Here is an 11,873-nt window from a genome sequence, read left to right on the forward strand (position 1 = left end):
GCTGGGTCCCACAAGAACAAAGCCTGCTCCCTTAGTTGGGAGCTTGCTCTCGCGCTGGAATTTGCAGAAATTAATTATTTTTAAGTTTCTGTTTGGCAGAATGGGTTGTTCCAATGATGTTGTGACAATTTGGATGAATTAGATGGTTGGAATGATGGGACTAATTCCTACGATGCATAATCTACATTAACAGGTTATGGACTTGAACAATACAACACTTTAAATAGGTCTGGATATTGTTATTGGGTGATTTAAATGCTTACTGTTATTTAGCACTTTAAATGGATGAAAATTGGAATTAAACTAATTTAAATTAACGGGATTTAAATAGTTTAATTATGTCCTTGAGATTTAAACAATCTATTTGAGATGCATGTTAATTTATTATGGTAAAAATTAAATGCATTCTACTTAGAGTTGTTATTTTGCTCAAGTATATGGAAGGATTATATATGTGATTTTTATTATGTTGTTTTGGATTATATGATGTACTACTTTATCTGTTGCATCATGTATTGGATTGTATGGATGTAATGCACCGGTATGGGATGGTAGTATTCTAAGAACGGATTAACCAAAGAAGTTAAGTCCTACATATTTTGTATAAGGGAATGGATTAACTAAAAATGTTAAATCCTACTTGTATTCGTGTCAGCTCAACTGAACAAGTTGAATGACCTATGGATTATTTGTGGATGGATATGATGGATTATATATATATATGGTTATGAGCCATGATATGAGCTTGAATCTCAGGATCATGGTTAGGGTGCGTATATTGCCTGGAATGGATAACTGGACATAGTAGACATCTGGGTACCCTGGTTGGTTTAGGTACTCATGCCCACTTTATGTGCGATTTGCATGTTACCTTCTATTCAGGTTGAGGTCTAGCAAGCGTCCTATAGTGTGTATCTATATATACATACGGACTACTAGTTACTGTTGCCTATGATGTATACGTGTATCGTATCTCTGTTTGGACTGTAGTAGAGTACAACTTGTTTGTGAGCCTGACCCACCATTATTTTTTAGGTGTTCGTCAGGAGTAGGGATTGTTTCTGCTGAGTAGGGATCATCTACTTCATTCTTCCGGATTATCTACATAGGAGTTCTTTTATGATTCAGTGTTTAGTTGTTGATTGTTGATTATTCAGTTTTGGATTTTCTAGGGGTCCATATAGTATGGATTCCCGAGTCGTATAGAGGATTATTTGTATTACAAGAATTTATTAATAGAAATTTATTCTGAGGGATTATTGGATTATCATTTTAGTTTCATTTCAGCATTTTATTTATTCTTATTTTATCTATTTTGTATTTTGTGTTCGATTATTACCTATTTGTTTTTTATATCCTCGGGTAATCGGGCGTAGGCTTGGCCAACCCGCATGCGGAAATCCAGAGGTATCACAGTTGGTATCAGAGCACTCCAGGTTCAAGTGTCCTTAGGAGTGTCTTTTGTTATATGACTTCCACGTTGCGTCTCTTAAAACTTAGAGCCCATATTAGGATTCGTTGTACTCTATTTACGGTTCGTTAGGAGGAGCTGATGTCAATTATATGCAGTAGTCACATAATGGTTGGCACTAGGAGGAAGATGGGGTTTAAGGCGAAAACGATAAAGACCCGAAGGAATAAAGGAGTACGTTATCGATTTCTTTGCCATAAGGCAGAATTGGGGATCGAAGGTTTAGCTCTGGTTAGCGCTCCTTTAGGGTATAAGCCAAGGAATGATTTATGTGTGCGTGTTAGATCACCGCATATCGGAACCAACACGACTTCCATTATTCTCATAAATGAGATAAGCGAAGAGGAGGAGCCCGAAGAGGATCCTAATGGAGTAGATTTTAGCGTATCCAAGAAAGAGGGTACTAAATCTTGAAGTAAATGATCGCGCTAGGGTGATCTTAATTGCTAGTAGTATAGAGAATGTTATTCGTAGAATTGGTATTGATCAATTTACATATAGTTGAACTTTCTTATCATCTCTAAAAGAGATATACAAGAAGTATTCTTTTGGAGTTTGGGGATCTGATGGAGTTCTTATCAGAACGAAATACATGTTTTTATATCACATTCAGGAGAGCATTGGTATTGTGTTGTGATGTTCTAATCTGCTTTATAAAGCCGCATTAAACGGATTGCATTCCGCATATAAGGAGGCTGAGGGTTAAGTCCTTGGTATTTGCTTAGGCAAACATATTTTGCTTTTAAATTATGTTTAAAGGATATGTTTCAAGGTTGGATGGTTACCTACAAAACTATAAAAGGAAATTGTGAAACAATCTGGTAATGTTGATTTCAAAAGAGATTTTTTTTTTTTTTCTAGATTGAGTGATGTCTTAAGTAGGATTATATTTTACGTTATTGTGTTTATCATACGTGTTTTATTTTCGTTAATTATTTGGGATTTGGAATGTGGTTTAGTTGGGGACGCAAGTGTGTGATCAGTCAACTATTGTTTTTAATAAGATGGAGTAATAACGCTAGTTACGCTGGGATTGTGAGCATGTGGTCATAGGATTTGGTAGATATCCATAATTCTAGCCAATCTATTGGACCTGGACATGCGTCATTATGGTATGTTATTTGGGATGGAATAGTTAAACCATCATTAAGTCAAATAATCTAGTACGATTAGTTTGTTATACTTTACGTTATGTATGGATTCGTATCATATTACAACGCCATGATAGTGGTGGTTGTTAATATTTCGGTATTCGTGAGGTTGTGGTAACTAAAGACCACTGTAACGCTACGATGGTTTATCAGAGGTGACGAAATTGCAGAACATCTTCTTAGAAATTCTAGAAGTTGTCAGCAAGACGGAAGGAGGATTTCATACTGGTTTAGGTACTTATTGGAATGACGACGAGTGAGGATAGTAGATTGAATAAATCTTCATCAGTCTATCATTAATCAAGATTTATTCACAAGGGCGTGTCATTAGGAGGAGTTGTCGGGGTTGCACATGGAGGAGGAAACTAAGTCTTTTCACTTGTATAAATAATATGGAATTTTTTTTTTTAGGTAATAATTCGCAACAATTAGTTGTTGCTAGGAAATTGATGACTATTTGGAGGATGTAAAGATTCCATATTCATTTGAAGTTAGACAAGAAGTCTAATAGACACTTACTTGTGTTAAAGAAGCAAGGTGTGTCAAAGACATAAAGGTGAGCCCAAACACCTAAATGAAGAAGAGGTGCACGATGTATATGGAAAAGATGTAGCTAGTTGACTTTTGAGGAATAGAACATAAGAGCATAGATTCCTAGGATATCCGATGATCAACTTTTCACCTTTTTAACAGATGTTACCCTTAGAGCAATTAAATACAGGTCTCTATCCGTACTTGTTCACTAAAACCGATATTTGATGTCATGATGTACCTTCTAACCGTCTGAGTGTATCGAGAAAAAATATAAACTTTCCATCTCAGTCGCTCGACCGTCATAGCACTATTTACAGAAAATACTAAATCCTCCTTTAGTACTTTAAACTTCATCCGAGTAAGGTATCACCGTTTCCAGGGTCAGCTCCAATATTCAAAGTTGACCTTCTCAACTACCTTAATAATAGCAAGTGTTAGTATTACACATGCTATAAATTCATCTGATAACTCAACAACTAACCGAAAGATTTAAATATTCTATCGTTTATTGAGAGCATCCATTTCCATCTTCACTTCTAACAGACGGAACTTGATGCAAAGTGTGAATCACCACTGTAATCCATCTAAACCGTCCGTGATCCGTTCTATTCGTATGAACTGAAGTCCTACCAGTTCGCAATAGACAAGAATTAAGCTGATCTAATTTATCAGTCAACCAATCTCCCATCCAAAATCATGACCCGTGTGTAAAATTAGCAATACCTCAACTAAATCCGTAAAATGCTCTCTCCTTTCCACTTCAGTATAGGAAATGGCTACAAGGATTTGGTCATCTCTGATGGTCCATCTCGATTATTTAATAAATATTAGACTTTGAGACAAAATCACTATGTCCCTCCTCCTGCCTGTCCTCCAAACATTTGCTTCATACCGTAAAGCATCATGTTTCCACCAGGATAAATAAAGAACTAAGAGTTGTAAACCTAAGTCCTTACATTCTCCTTCCAATTTGTCTACAGAAAGTACCGTTAGTCTGGTACCATCAGCTTTTGTATGCACCCATTGTTTAAATTGGGGTATCGTCAAAAGTTAACTCTGCAACTGAATCCATTCACTACTGATCCGTGATAAACTTACCGATAAACAAAAATCAACTGGTAATTCTATTCATCAAAAGTCAACTAGCTATAACTTTTCCACACATTATGCACCTCTTCCTTATGATAGGTGATTAGTGTCACCATCTTATCTTTGACACCTCCTGCTTCTTTAACGAAAGTAAGTATCAATTAGACTTCTTGTCTAACTTCAAAAGAATATGAAACCTTTTCATCCTTCAAATAGGTCATCAATTTCCTAGCAACAGCTAATTGTTGCGAATTGTGACATAAAAAAAAAAAAAAAAAAAAAAAAATTCCATATTATTTATGTAAGTGAAAAAGACTTAGTTTCCTTTTCCATGTGCAACACCAGCAACTCATCTTAATGACACACCCTCATGAATAAATTCTTGATTAAGAATAGACTGATAAAGATTTGGTCAGTTTACTGTCCTCACTTGGCATCATTTTATTAGGTACCTAAATCAGTACAAAATCCTCCTTCCGACTTGGTAACAACTTCTGGAATTTTCAAAAAGATGTTCAGCAAATCCGGCACCTCTGATAAATCATCGTGGCGTTACAGTGGTCTTTATTTACCAGAACCTGACGAATACCGAAATATTAACAACCACCATTATCATGGCGTTGTAATATGACACGAATCCATACCTAGCGTAAAGTATATCACAGTAATCGTACTAGATTATTTGACTCATAGTGTGGTTTAACTATCCCATCCCAAATAACATACCATTATGACGCATGTCCAGGTCCAATAGATTGGCTAAAATTATGTACATTTACCAACTCCTATGACCGTATGCTCCCAAATCTAGTGTAAATAACATTATTACTCCATGTTATTAAAAACAGTAGTTGGCTGATCACATACTTGTGTCCCCAACTAAACTGTATTCCAAATCCTGAATAATTAACGAAAACAAAACATGTATGACAAAACATAATAACACAAAATACACTCATACTTAAGACATCGTTCAATCTAGAAAAGAAAGTCTCCTCTGAAATCAACTTGCAAAATTGTTTCACAAAATTTCCTTTATAGTTTAATAGGTACTCATCCAACCTCGAAACATATCCTTTAAACACAGCTTAAAAGCAAAATATATTTGCCTAAGCAAATACTAAGGACTTAACCCTCAGACTCCTTATACGCGGAATGCAAACCGTCTAATGTGGCTTTATAAAGCAACTTAGAACGTCACAACATAATACCAATGCTCTCCTGAATGTGATATAAAATCATGTATTTCGTTATGATAAGAACTCCATCCGATCCCCAAACTCCAGAAGAGTACTTTTTATTTACCTCTTTTAGAGATGATATGAAAGTTTAACTATATGTAGATTGATCCACACCAACTCTACTAGTATCATTCATTATACTACTAGCGAAAAAAAAAATCACCCTCTTACGATCATTCATCTTCAAGATTTAGTACCCTCTTTCTTGGATAAGTTGAAATCTCCTCCTTTAGGATCCTTTTCGGACTCTTATTCTTTGTTTGTCTCCTTTTTAAGATCAACTGAAGTCGTGTTAGCCCCGATATATACAGTGACCTAACACATACACCTAAATCCTTCCTTGGCTTATACTTTTAAAGTAACGCCAACCCGAAACTAAACCTTCGACCTTTTGGCAAAGAAATCAATAACGTACTCCTTTACTCATTTGGGTCTTTATCGCTTTCGCCTTGGACCCAATCCTTATCCTAGTGTCAACCATTCTGTGATACAGAATATAATTGACATCCGCTCCTCTTAACGAACCGTAAATAGAGTATGACGAATTCTAATATGGGCTTTAAGTTTTAAGAGACGCAACGCGGAAGTCATATAATAAAAGACACTCCTAAGAACACTTGAACCTGGAGTGCTTTGATACCAACTGTGCTAACCCTTGATTTCCGAATGCGGGTTGGGCAGGCCCACGCCCGAATACCCGAGGATATAAAAAACGAATCGGTAATAAACGAACACAGAATACAAGCGGATAAATAAGAATAAATAAAAATGCTGAAAAGAAATTAAAAGGATAATCTAATAACTCCTTAGAATAAATTCTTATTAAAAATAAAAACATTCTGATACAATTAATCCTCCATTAATACAACTCAGGAATCCATACTGTGTGGACCCCTAAAAAATTCAAACTAAACAAGTGACAGTAATAACTGTCTACATTAGAACACTGAAACATAAATGAAACTCCTATGAGATAATCCGGAAGAATGAAGTAGATGATCTATGCTCCGCATGAACAATCCCTAGTCCTGACAAACACCTGAAAAATAATGATGGGTCAAGTTCACAAACAAGTTCTAGTCTACTACAGTCCAAGCAGAGATCCGATACACGTATGCATTCTAGTCACTCCAACAATAGCTAAATAGTTCATATATGTATAAATACACACTATAGGACGCTCACTAGTCCATAGATCTGTCTCAACCTGAGTAGAAGGTAACATGCAAATCGCACATAAAGTGGGCATGTATACCAATACCTACTAGGGGACCAGGTGCCTGCTATATCTAGTTATCCATCCTAGGCGATATACGCACCCTAACCATCATCCTGAGATTTAAGCTCATATCACGGTACCATAATCATAAATATATAAATCCATCCCAAAATCAAGGTATGTCATTCAACTGTTTATTGACCTGACATAAATATAAATAGGACATAACTTTTTAGTTAATCCATTCCCTTATACAAAATAGGTAGGACTTAACTGATAAGTTGCCACCATCCCATACTGGTGCACTACATCCACACAATCCAATAATTGATGTAACAAATGTAAAAATACGTCTATTAATCCAACAATTAACATAATATTACAATATCATGCTATCACAAAATAGGAAAAACTTAATACTTCTTTAAGCTTCCTACATCCTGTATCCTACATAAACTGAATCTTAAATATGCTGATATTTTATCCATATCCAATTCATCCTACACATTTAATCTCAATTGCTAGAACAATTTAAAAGATTAAATCCATTCGTTTGTTTAAAACATTCATATAGCAAGTATCATTATGATCAAGTCTATTTAAAATTCATTTAAACTCATACCTAGTCCCTCTTTAATGTTCAGGACCCTTCAAAATTAATTAAGATTAATTTAAACGTTTTTACATAAATTCTCCAGGTAAGGCTCGAGCTTTTATCTTAATTGCTCGAGCACCGTGTCCAAGGCTCGAGCTTCCTGTCCGTAGCTCAAGCTTTACATCCCAGGCTCGAGTTTTACATTCAATGCTCGAGCTTTTCACCTATGGCTCGAGCTTTTCTTTCAAGGCTCGAGCTTCCTAACCATAGCTCGAGCTTTTCTCCAATAGCTCGAGCTTTTGATCTATGGCTGGAGCTTTACATCAATAGCTCGAGTTTTTCTCCTATAGCTCGAGCTTTGCTTCCAAGGCTTGAGCACTGTAACGACGGATCGAGTACTGTTATGCAATTCAACCCAGAAACCCTACTATGAATTCAATTTTTATTGCTTAAGGAATTCTAGGCATGTTTCTACGTTCCTCAATCCTCAGATATGAAAAACATTAAGTAAACATATAAAAATTTATAAAGAAACTAGATCAAATCTATAAATTTATCAATTTATGCAACAAGAACAATTAAGAAACAAATTCATAAAACCTATGTTCTAATCCAGTTAAACATGCATAATTATTTAGGTTTAATGTTTAAGCATCCTGGAATTTTTTAGGCATGTATAGAAACACGAATCAAAGGGAGTAAGATAAAAGAAGAACTTGCTTTAAACTTTCGGATTGAAAGTTAAACTTCTTCTTCCTTATCTTCCTCTCTAAAGGGTTTTCTCCTCCTTCCTTCCTCTTCCTTCTTCTCTCTCTAACTCTCTCTCTAGAATATATTACGTGATATATTTCTAACCCCTTTTTATAATCTATAGCTATATATTTATAGGATAAATAAAATAACCCTAATCCTTTTCCCTATCCAAGTCAACTTAAAAAAAAAAAAAAAATTTAAAATATTGAAAAGGTAACTTAAAATGTTACGTATATAATCTATGTATATTCTTATTAAATAAATAAAATATATACATTAGATTACAGATTATTTTAATAATACTAAAGTTACCATAAAAGTAATTAATAAATTGCTTTCCCTTTTCTATATGTATATACATATATATCTATATATATACAAGTATCCATGGGTAACTATCCATACTCATCAAACTTCCTATCCAAGTAGTCCATGTGACCTAATTGGTTAGCCTATTACTACTAACCATAACCATAAAAGAAAATAAAATAAAATAAAACATTATAAAAGAAAATAAAATAAAATAAAATAAAATATTTAATTTACAATTAATCAAAACACCATTTAAGCACATAATCTAATTAAACAATTAATACATAGACAAATACAAATAATACATAGACACATAATCCAAAAAATCAAATAAAATTTAATTTAATTAAACACATAAGTAATTAGTCAAATAATCAATTAAATAATTAAAAATATAATTAAAACAAATAACTAAATATCGAGACTATTCTTTTAAAATTAGGGGTATTATAATAACCATTGGAGAATTATTAATGGATTTATTATTTAATAGATTTTCCTTCTGCGAGTTATTTATTCTTTTTATTTTCTTTTTGTACTCTGTGCTTGTTTGAAATATTTTAATTGTCATGATAATTCTTAATTTTGTGTGCGGAATAGATTAACCCGTGTTCCGAAATTAGGGGGTATCATAGGTGAACACGGAGGCTCAGTAAGAGATGCTTAAAGCACCAACTTTGGACTCACTTGAGTTAAGCAATACATATAAAGGCTTAAAAGAAACCGGGATCATACGATAGGGATTTTATAGAATATAAATCACATTTCAACTTCATAATATCACATACACAATTTATCATGAATATGTATGGAAATGTAATGCACTCATCCAAAAAAAAAAAAAAAAAAAGTATGGAAATGCAATGCAATTGTCACGCCCCAAATTCTAAGAAAATGCTCTGATACCATTTTTGTAACGACTCGAACCCAGGGGTCCGAACCGTATCCGGGTCCTTACTCGAACCCGAGGTCATCTACTGTCACTACAGTCATTCCCAATTCTAAACTACGAGGGAACACATCATACCAAATCTGAAAAACTGAAATATGGATTCTAAATTTTTGAAGTCCTGCAATTTCCAAACTCATTTGTGAGCCATGCTAAACAACAGTCACCACATGCATCTATAATGGTAATATCATGATCACACACATAGACGAAGAACCAAAAGTTCATTTACATGAAACATTACATCCGGCTATAGTCCCAAGATATAAGCTTACGAAAGAGATACAGAATAATTTTAAAGTTTTACAAAACTTGTATATACAACAGAAAATTAACATAAAAAAAAGTCCGTTAAGTCCTGTCTAAACCTGTGGGGGAATGTCTTTCGCCACTTTCTTTCCGTGTCCTGAAAAATAATAGTAAGGAGTGAGCACAATGGCTCAGTAGAAGATGCCTAAAACGCACTCCTTAACGCTTCCGTGAATTCAAACAAAGAATAACGATAAGAAAAAGGGTCATGCTTGTTCGGGAAGTAATAATCATCACATAATACGATCTCGTAAACGCAGCGAAATGCAATGTTAATGAGGTGCCAATGTCTCTCCCCATTATCCAAAATTCTATTGAACATTTTCCCTAAATTTCAGATTTTGCTTTCATTCCAAAAATAAAATCTTCTCCTTTTAAAAAAAATCTGTTCTGCCCATGTAATGCTCAATGTAATGCATGAATAACACACTTCATAATCTTTTAATGTTATATCATTTCCAATATCAAATTTCAGTTTTATAAGTCGTACTTGATAACAAACTAAAATGGCAATTTTGAACCCACAACAACACCATCATTCATGCTTTAAAGTCAAGGTCCCAGTTCAGTTTTCGAGCAACAACTACCACAATCTTTACAACAAAAGAGTCTTATTCATGCTTTTAGAAATAAGGTATAAATTTCAGTTTCATATAAAACTATAACACCATCGTTGTAATTACTAATTTTTTTTTTCCAGTTTAGAGAACACCCAACATCAAAACCACCATGCATGCTTTAAGGACAGTGTGCCAATCAGTTTTTTTATTTTTTATTTTAAAAAAAACAATATTAACAACACCCAACTTAGAACAAAACAACCCCATAAGTGAGGTAAACTAAACATCAAATTTTCAGCATCTAATAAACAACAATACAACCATTATGGTTACTAGAATTTCAATTTTATACACATAAACACAACCGACATTAAGAAGAGCTCTAATTCAATGTTTAAAACAAATTACACGTCATCCCCATGTAAGCTACAAAATTTCAGACTTGCAACAACAACAACACAATAACAACGAGAAGCTTACAACAAAACAATTTCATGGTTGAGGTGAATTATCATAGGAATTTCAGTTTATAAGCGCAATTACCCAACCATTGTAATTACTAGAATTTTTCGTTCTATGCACATAAACATAACCAATATTTAGAGGGCAAAAATTTCAGTTTTTAAAAGAAAAAAAACCACAACACACCATTAATATACAAACTATAAATTTTAGATTTAACTACATGACATGCTTGCAAGGAAATTTCAATTCTAGTCATATAATGGTTCAACTAAGGAGGTTAATTCACAAGAAACACAAAGGAATTGAGGTTTAGGACAACCCCTACCTCAACCAAGCAAGATCTTCAAAACAGCCCCCAAATTTGAAATTCCTAGCCCCTTGCAAGATTGGTCTCAATTAAAAGCTCTCCTCAACTCATCAACTTCCTCACCTATGGCTTCATAAAAATCTCACTTTAATCACTCTAAAAACAAGCTTAAAATGTGGGAGACATTTAGTGCATAAAGATGGATATAGAGTGAGAAAGTGAAGAGTTAGAGAAAGAAAGAGTATTCTGTCGGGTCGGGTGAAGGAAAGAAGAGAGGAAATAGTTTGGTTTACAACTGACCTTGTGATCAATAACTTGCCACTTGTCACCATGTGAATGAATTACACTTTATGGTTAGTTACTCTTTTGCCCATCTATAATCATTGAAAGTTCATCCATGTCCCAATAAATAGGAAAATTTGGTAACATTATAACAATGGATAACTATGCCAACCTTGGCCCCAAACCGACCCAACTCACACCGAAAACCCGCTAACCTACTTTACTAAGACGAGATCGATTAGCTATCCCTGGCCTTAAATCCGATGGCCTTTTGGGGTCTAGTAATCAATGTTACACGTCCTATAACTGGCATACGCTTCCTTTAAGTCAAGTTAGCACCAGACTTGCGAAATCCGATTCTTTTACAAAATCCATTTCATAACCCTTTCAACCTTTACTAATTCAACTTTCCCATTCAACCTTTTCATTTTATCATACCATGCATATGGATCAAAATATTCATTTACTTCAATTTTATTTCTATCACAATCATGGTATAGGCATGATAATTACAAGAAATTAAACATAAGCATGCTCATCATTAGAGTTTCTTCATTACAATCATGTTAGTATTCACAAATCAACCACCTTTACACGTTGGTAACAACATGGATTTCATTAACATAGAATATCTCC

Source organism: Cornus florida, unplaced genomic scaffold, assembly GCF_030987335.1.
Source record: "Cornus florida cultivar Cherokee Brave unplaced genomic scaffold, ASM3098733v1 CherokeeBrave_3.0.0_Hap2_Chr06, whole genome shotgun sequence".
Lineage (NCBI taxonomy): Eukaryota > Viridiplantae > Streptophyta > Magnoliopsida > Cornales > Cornaceae > Cornus > Cornus florida.